Source organism: Brachyhypopomus gauderio, unplaced genomic scaffold (assembly GCF_052324685.1).
Source record: "Brachyhypopomus gauderio isolate BG-103 unplaced genomic scaffold, BGAUD_0.2 sc300, whole genome shotgun sequence".
Lineage (NCBI taxonomy): Eukaryota > Metazoa > Chordata > Actinopteri > Gymnotiformes > Hypopomidae > Brachyhypopomus > Brachyhypopomus gauderio.
In genome coordinates this window covers 64,144-73,078 of record NW_027507121.1, presented here as the reverse complement: position 1 = coordinate 73,078, position 8,935 = coordinate 64,144, and positions in this window count along the sequence as shown.

Here is an 8,935-nt window from a genome sequence, read left to right as displayed (position 1 = left end):
ATTACATTTCTTAGAAGGTTACACTGTGTAACCATATGGCTTAGTGTTTACACATCACAGTGCTTGTGCACACATATTAATCACACATTTTCTTCCCCTGTAATGCGAAATAACCTGAACACAATACATAACCACTGTGTGCCTCAACCTTGCGGTTCTGGAGGAGAAGGAACATGGCTCACATTCACGCCAGCTAACAACTTCCTGTGAAACATCAGCGTAAAGCAGATGTTGTGGTCCTGAACCCTCAACACAGAAGGTCTTCAACATCACTGCGTCCCATCGTGGCTTCACATTTCTGATGCTGCTTCCCACCATCATGACTTTTTGCTTAACGATAGATCAGGGCTAATGAATTTTATATGTGTTTTACTGTTCAGTTGTCCTTTATGTCATAAATGTCCTAATATGCCCAAACCTTCTGTTGCTATTGAGAACAGACATACTATGGGCAAGTGTTTTATACCCAGATATACACTTATACCCAGTGTTTTATACCTAGGTATACCCTTATACCCAGTGTTTCATACCCAGGTATACTCTTATACCCAGTGTTTTATAGGCATACCCTTATACCCAGTGTTTCATACCCAGGTATACCCTTATACCCAGTGTTTCATACCCAGGAATACCCTTATACCCAGTGTTTTATACCTATGTATACCCTTATACCCAGTGTTTCATACCCAGATAGACCCTTATACCCAGTGTTTCATAACCAGGTATACCCTTATACCCAGTGTTTTATACCTAGGTATACCCTTATACCCAGTGTTTTATACCCAGGTATACCCTTATACCCAGTGTATTATACCCAGGTATACCCTTATACCCAGTGTTTCATACCCAGATAGACCCTTATACCCAGTTTTTCATACCCAGGTATGCTCTTATACCCAATGTCATATCCAGATATACCCTTTACCCAGTGTCTTATACCAAGATCATTATTTAGAACTCTTCAGTACTGTGATTCCAGTGTCGCATTCATTTAGTTCCACATTAGGCTTAAACCACGTTCAGGAATCAGGTCCAAACTCACACTTTTCAGTACCTGTATCACAACACTTACATATGCATGGGGCACAGTTTGCATTCACGAACAAACACACATACATAGCAATAAACTAACACACAAACAAAGATTACGGTACTTCTGATGTGCTGAAGATTATAATTCTAAATGACAAGTGTGTAACAAAAGTGGATCATAGATGAAGAAACCTTCTTAATCTGTCAATATAGTCAAAATGAAATTATAGTGCAGACATTTAATCTGAATGGCGAGTTTTACCCTCACCATCACTTTCCAGAAGATTACCTTGAACGTGTTGAGCAGAAGTCGTGGAGTGCTCTGGGGAATAGGGGCCAGCATTAATACCGCCAGCCGCAGAAATAACACAAGGATGTTTTCATAAACCTAATCCGGCGGGATGAAGTGGGCCGAACCTGCGTAATCCCAAGGAGAGCTCCGGCCGTCCTTCCCGAACGCTGTGCTCAATCCTCGCCATTCACACGCTCTGATCAGACGAGGGAAAACCGCATGGGTGCCTAACTGAACTTTGACCTTTAAGGGCCTGTGACCTTTACACCTGACCTTTACAAGGGATCTGCACTAACGTGCTTAGTACACTGTAGCCACGATGACAGTGCATGTCCACTTGATCAAATCTGTTTTCCTCATTTTCCTACCACTTTTTCCTACCTCGTTTACTATCTATCTATCTATCTATCTATCTATCTATCTATCTATCTATCTATCTATCTATCTATCTATCTATCTATCTATCTATCTATCTAGACAAAAGAAGAGTAGCCAGTTAGGCTCCGCCTCTTGAGTAAACATCGACGGCGGCATCGTTGTTTTCTGCTCACGCTGCTGTCGGAGCATCTGGTCTCCGTGACCCGTCTCTGTACAGATGTCCACATCACGCCCTGTTCATTTACTAATTACTGGCGTAATAGAGATGGGGTGGGCAGGGGGTTGGCTGTGTGTCCAGCCGAAGACAATGTGTTCGCTACCACTTGGAGCAAAGCCGTTGCCGGGGCGGGGGTGGGGGGTGGGGGGCAGATTACGACACGTGGGTCCATTTGAAGCAAGCTGTTACCGGCTACAGAATATCACTAATTCTGGACTGCCCTTGCCTTCTCCTCTGTGGAAAACCCTGAATGGCAAGTCGGGTCAGCCATCTCCCAAGTGACCAAACACAGCCCAACCCCGTGGCCCCCTGACCTTTGACCCCAGGGTCATGGACGTAGACTCAAAGCGTGCTCGGGACACGCCAAGCATGTGAAGGCACCCGCAGGACAGCAGTGGATGTACTGGTGAAGAGCATCGGAGGTTTCTGGTTACTGGTGGCACTGTGTTCCATTTTGGCGCCCGTAGCACGGTTGAATTGGCCTTCTGGTTTAACTGGTCTTCTGGAGCATGAGGAGACCTACGAAGTCCTATGAACCACAGCCATGCGTTTACTGTCATGAAGCTTTCACACAGCCATCGTTTTTGTGGAAGAATCTTTCGATCACTGATGAGACATGTATGAGGAATAGGAGGGCAACATTTGCAGTGGGCGGAGTTATCATGGCCAAACACACAATAACCCAAAATACAGTGGGCGGAGTTATCATGGCCAAACCCACAATAACCCAAAACACAGTGGGCGGAGTTATCAGGTCCAAACACACAATAACCCAAAACACAGTGGGCGGAGTTATCATGGCCAAACCCATAATAGCCCAAAACACAGTGGGCGGAGTTATCATGGCCAAACCCACAATAGCCCAAAACACAGGGGGCGGAGTTATCATGGCCAAACCCACAATAAACCAAAACACTGTAGGCGGAGTTATCAGGTACAATCACACAATAACCCAAAACACAGTGGGCGGAGTTATCATGGCCAAACCCATAATAGCCCAAAACACAGTGGGCGGAGTTATCATGGCTAAACCTATAATAACCCAAAACACAGTGGGCGGAGTTATCATGGCCAAACCCATAATAGCCCAAAAAACAGTGGGCGGAGTTATCATGGCCAAACCCACAATAACCCAAAACACAGTGGGCGGAGTTATCAGGTCCAAACACACAATAACCCAAAACACAGTGGGCGGAGTTATCATGGCCAAACCCATAATAGCCCAAAACACAGTGGGCGGAGTTATCATGGCCAAACCCACAATAGCCCAAAACACAGGGGGCGGAGTTATCATGGCCAAACCCATAATAGCCCAAAACACAGTGGGCGGAGTTATCATGACCAAACCCATAATAGCCCAAAACACAGTGGGCGGAATTATAATGGCCAAACCCATAATAACCCAAAACACAGTGGGCGGAGTTATCATGGCCAAACCCATAATAGCCCAAAACACAGTGGGCGGAGTTATCATGGCCAAACCCAAAATAGCTCAAAACACAGTGGGCGGAGTTATCATGGCCAAACCCATAATAGCCCTTAATAGGCCCATGAGTGACATGTGCAGATCGTAAATCACGGGGCAGAGACTCACGGGCAGCAGGACACTGAACCTGTGACTCTACCTCAGGGCAGTGGCTACACACACCCTCCCACTGAACACCTCCACCCAGGTGAATGAGGACGAATCCGGGGTGGTGTGAGCAGCATAATGGCTGAACTTGGGTGTTCCCAAACATCCAGGTTTGGGAAACACTGATTTTAAAGATCCCGGGTCCAGGTCCTGACTGACAGTACATCCTGTGTGCAGCGTGTGTTTTTTTCTTGATGGAATTTTCGATAGTCGCGGCGGGTGACGACAAGCGGCGTGGGTGACGGGGCGTGTTACACTCACGACACATTGTGCACTCAGACAACCTGACCCAAACGTCAGACACAAACAACATCAATGAGTCATCATCATTTAACTGAGAAAGAGCTGAACAGTACAGCGAAACAGTGGTGACATCACTGACCCAGACATCTGACCCCTCACCTTAAAGGGCAAGGCAGAGTACACAGAGAGGGTAAGCTATTCACACACATACACACAATCACACACACACACACACACACACACACACACACACACACACACACACACACACATTCACATGCCATCCTATACATAGGTCAAAGGAAAGTATGTGTGTTCTTGGCAGGGCAACTTTCTTTGCCCGCTTCACGGCTGTCTCGAGACCAAAAATGCGAAGAGTCTATTTATATCTTGAGGACAAACAAAAACAAACTGATGACAGATTGTATAAAAGTTATTTACAGTGTAATGATGTGTGATGTTTATTTAGAATTGACATCATTATAAAGCACCTTCAGTTATGTCATAATTAGTCACAATTGATTCCATTAAAGTATTATAAATACAGGACAGTTAATATCTATATTTTCAATATCTCAACATCTCTTAGTGCAGTCCACTGCAGTTACTACATAAATCCTATATATAATTCTTCTGTATTTATAATTCTTTTAGTGTACTTAGTACTATACTATAATGCTTTAATAGAATCAATTTGTGGCTAATTATAACAGAAGGTGTTTTATAATTATGTCACACACATTGTGTACACACCTGCGCGCGTGCGCACACACACACACACACACACACACACACACACACACACACACACACACACACACACACACACACACAACCATATATGAAACAAGCAAGCACACATATATATTAGGACACACTGAAAACACTGAAGGATACAGGTTTGTATGACAGACTGCCATTAATGTAACCGAACTTTAGCCGCAGAAGGAGCAGCGATAGGCACAATGAGCCTCTATTATTGGAGGAGGCGCAGGGCCTCCCCATTGTTACAGACCGATATAGCAGCCTAGCCGTCCGGGACGCCTGTCGACACGTCTAAGTTTAGCCGGTGGCCGCGGCAGCTGTGTGCTCATAAAGAGGGCCGGAGCTAAGGCGCTAAGCCGTCCAGTGACAGCGCGGTTTAGCGGTCAGCCGGGGTCCACGCCTCCGACGCCGGGGCAGCGTCTAACAAACACGCGCGCCGACAAACGTGGACGAAACGCGGAGAGAGAGAGAGAGAGAGAGAGAGAGAGAGAGAGAGAGATAAAGAAGAGAGAGAGAGAATGGAGAAGAAGAGAAATGGAGAGACAGCGGAAGAGACAGCAGTCTTCCATGGAAGGGAAAATTAAGACTAGAGGAAAAAGGGAAAGAGAGAATGAGAGAGAGAACCAAGAAGAAAAGAGAGAGACAGAATATGAAAATAAAGGCCAGAGAGAGAGAGAAGGAAAGAGACAGGTGTGAAGGCATCACTCCAGGGCTGCCTGATGTCTCTGCCATTGTCTTACTGCAGTTAATGGGTTCAAAGATAGACCAAAGGACCAAAGGAACTATGCAAACACACATAGTCACCCTGGGTGACTTATTTACACGCGCACATGAACACACACACTCATACACACACACACACACACACACATGGACGTAATTTTGTGGGGGGGACATGGATTCGTCGCTATTTAAATATTTGGTTTTAACCATAAAAACTGGGGGGGACCATAACCGGCTTTTGAAAAAGTGGGGGGGACATGTCCCCCCCGCCCCCCCGTCCCCCCCAATTACGTCCATGCACACACACACACACACACACTACACATAGACTACACACACAGTTGCCAGTCTCGTTTAAGTCATATTCTTGACATAAAATATGCACACATTTTGTGTACAGTGCATGTCAGTTTGTGCAAGCAGAGACCAAGATGCCACACACACACACACACACACACACACACACACACACACACACACACTTCTAGACATAACCTCTGTAGGGCATTTCATTGCTCTTTCATTAATCAAGATGTGGAGAGATACTCACTACACATATCACTTGTGTATTTATAAAACACACGCCCCTTTTTTCCATCACCTGTGTTGGTGTGTGTGTGTGTGTGTGTGTGTGTGTGTGTGTGTGTGTGTGGTGAATGCGCATGTGTGTGTTTGTGTGTGTGTGTGTGTGTGTGTGTGTGTGTGTGTGTGTGTGTGTGTGTGTGTGTGTGTGTGTGTGTGTTTGATCATCCTCACTAATACCACTCTAAGTCTCTGGCCAGGTGCTGAGGGTCTTTACAAATGAGCACAGGCACATGCACATACAGTATGACCAAAACGAGGCCTGGAAGTCCACAGAACCATCACAGTCCCGTCAGGGTGAAGTACACACGCAGTTCCTCACAGTTCCTCGTCCTGGACACGGTGCACTCTGCTCCTACATCACAGGTCTCTCACCTGTCTTACTATTTTTGTACCAATCTACTGAAATCAATCGAATCGATTGTGCAGACTTGCACAATAGCATCACATATTTCTGTTTTCATTTCATTTCAGCAGTAGTTCGCTCTTTTTAACTACCACCATTGCTAAATGACGCAAACGGCAAACGCTCATGGTACAAGAATCTCGCTTTTTCGATAGAGTTACAGCTGTAAATGGTATAAATATGAGAAAGGGCTAATGTGCTTGTCACTCACTGTGAGATCCGAGAAGGCGTATTCAATAGTTTTTTTGGGGGACCGTATGGGTCTCTCAGCGGAAAAAATAATCTTCTTATGGTTTATAAAAATTTCCTTATCAATTTTCTTACGCGAAAGCAGTAGACTTAATCCCCAGACATCTAATCTCTCTCTCCGGAGACAAATTATATGAAAATGTCCTCGTCTGATAATAAAAAGATTTCAGAAGCCAGCATGTAATAACACAATAATACCGAGATCCGTCTGAAGAAATCAAATTGATTTAATCAAGAAGAGACGACGAAGGATACAAAAATAATCGGGAGGTGGAAATTCCTCTGGCGTCGATCTGTAATATTAAAAAGTAACGATAAAGCGTCTTTCGCCTGGCAAAGGATGGGGACAAAATGGAATTACTGTAAACCGTACATCTGGGGCAAGGTAGGATAAAAGGCCCCGATCACAGCTGTAGGCCAAGATTTAACGAGAGGCTGCGGACTGGAGTGAATTGAGATTTATGTAATACGGCAATGCGTCCCAGCCACCTCTTACTGGAAAATATTTGTTCAATTAATAAAGAACAAATTCTTACGTCTTCCTAATTGTCTTTGTATTTAAAAGTGTAATTTTGCACACTCTGGCTGTATTGCTAATCAGTACGTTTAAACGACACTCACTCACAGACGAGGGCAGCGGGATTAATAGAAAAAGTGTTTCATTTTTGTCCACAAGAGGGCAGCACTGTGGCATATACGTTGTTGAATATTCAATATTCAACCCAGCTAAAACTAATCCAGATATTAGAAAATCAGGATTAGAGAATCAAGAGTCCTGATAAATTAGAATTTTAGTACTTAACACCAACACGGAGGTTGATAAGATGAAGTTAAAATCGACGATATTAGAAAGATACTACAGTAAAATGTTAATTAGCCATGATCACGAGTGAAGAGGTTAGCGGTGTAAATGCGACATGGTATGTTTGGCTTCCAACTTCCCCATATACTATACATGCACATATAAGTACATGCGTACGTACATACATTCGTACGTACGTGTATGTCTCACCCCTCCAGTGGGCGGTCATATCTTCTCCGACTGGGGCGCGAGAGCGCGCAGCATTTGGAACGCGGACGAAGGTGACGTCATTGCTGGACACTTGAAGCCACTCCTCCAATTTAGGGGTCACAGCCCCACGCGCCCTCCTTATCACCACTGGGACAACCGCGGAGTTAATAGAATTATACTAACGCAGCGCAGCATGGAAGCCATACACACACACACACACACACACACACACACACACACACACACACACACACACACACGCACACATATGCGTGCGTGCGTGCGTGCGTGCGTGTGTGTGTGTGTGTGTGTGTGTGTGTGTGTGTGTGTGTGTGTGTGCGTGCGTGCATTCAGCCGTCTATGTAAAGACGGAACGACTTCTGAATATCTTGTTTCTAAAATGTATTTACACTATATGGCCACTAGGTGGAAGTGTTGGAGAAGAAACCAGAAATGTGTTAAGGCCTGAGCAGAACAACCCTTGTCCAGACTAAGTTTCCTATCTTTATCTTTTTGCTTCTTTAATGTAAAATGCTGTAGGTCTGCCTTAAAGGTGCATTAGTTTCCCCAATTTTCTTCTTCTTTTTCTTCTTCTTCTTCTTATTATTATTATTGTTGTTGTTGTTGTTAATAATAATAATAATAATAATAATAATAATAATCATGCAATGCCAAGAAACAGTTAACTGTAAAAGAGCTATTATGAGCTATTATTATTATAATAACTGTCGAACGTACAGCTAACGATGCTAATAATTAATAAGTTATGTAACTAATACAGGTACAGTCGGACAGGGATATCATTATTCTCACTACTCAACTTATTACAACAGTAAAACTATTCTAAGTGTTTTTAACACAACGGTTTCTAAATGTATGTCATTTCACAATCAAGGAACCATATTACATCAGTAATATGAACTCTTAAAATCTTGGTGTTCTAATGCGGGAGAGGAAGGATCCAGTGTTGTGTTCACCTACTTCACCACTTGAGGTGATGTTTCTTGAATTATTTTGACAAATGTACAAAAACTGCCACTGACCAAGGTTTTCTTAAGTAACAATGAAATAATACCAATACTCACTAACCTTACGTAATACTGTATTACCAGGACATTGGTTTTATGTGTGGTCTTTTCTGATTCACCCAATAGTATCTCACAAGATTACTGGCCAAAACAAAGTGGTGTGATAACACACATATAATCAGTTAAGCTCAGACACAGACAGACATAATACAGATGCACATATTAACACACACACACACACACACACACACACACACACACACACACACACACACACACACACACACACACACACACACACACACACACACACACACACACACACACATAGCAGATGGTCTGGTCCACACAGATGGGAGCCAGACTCCTGGGTGG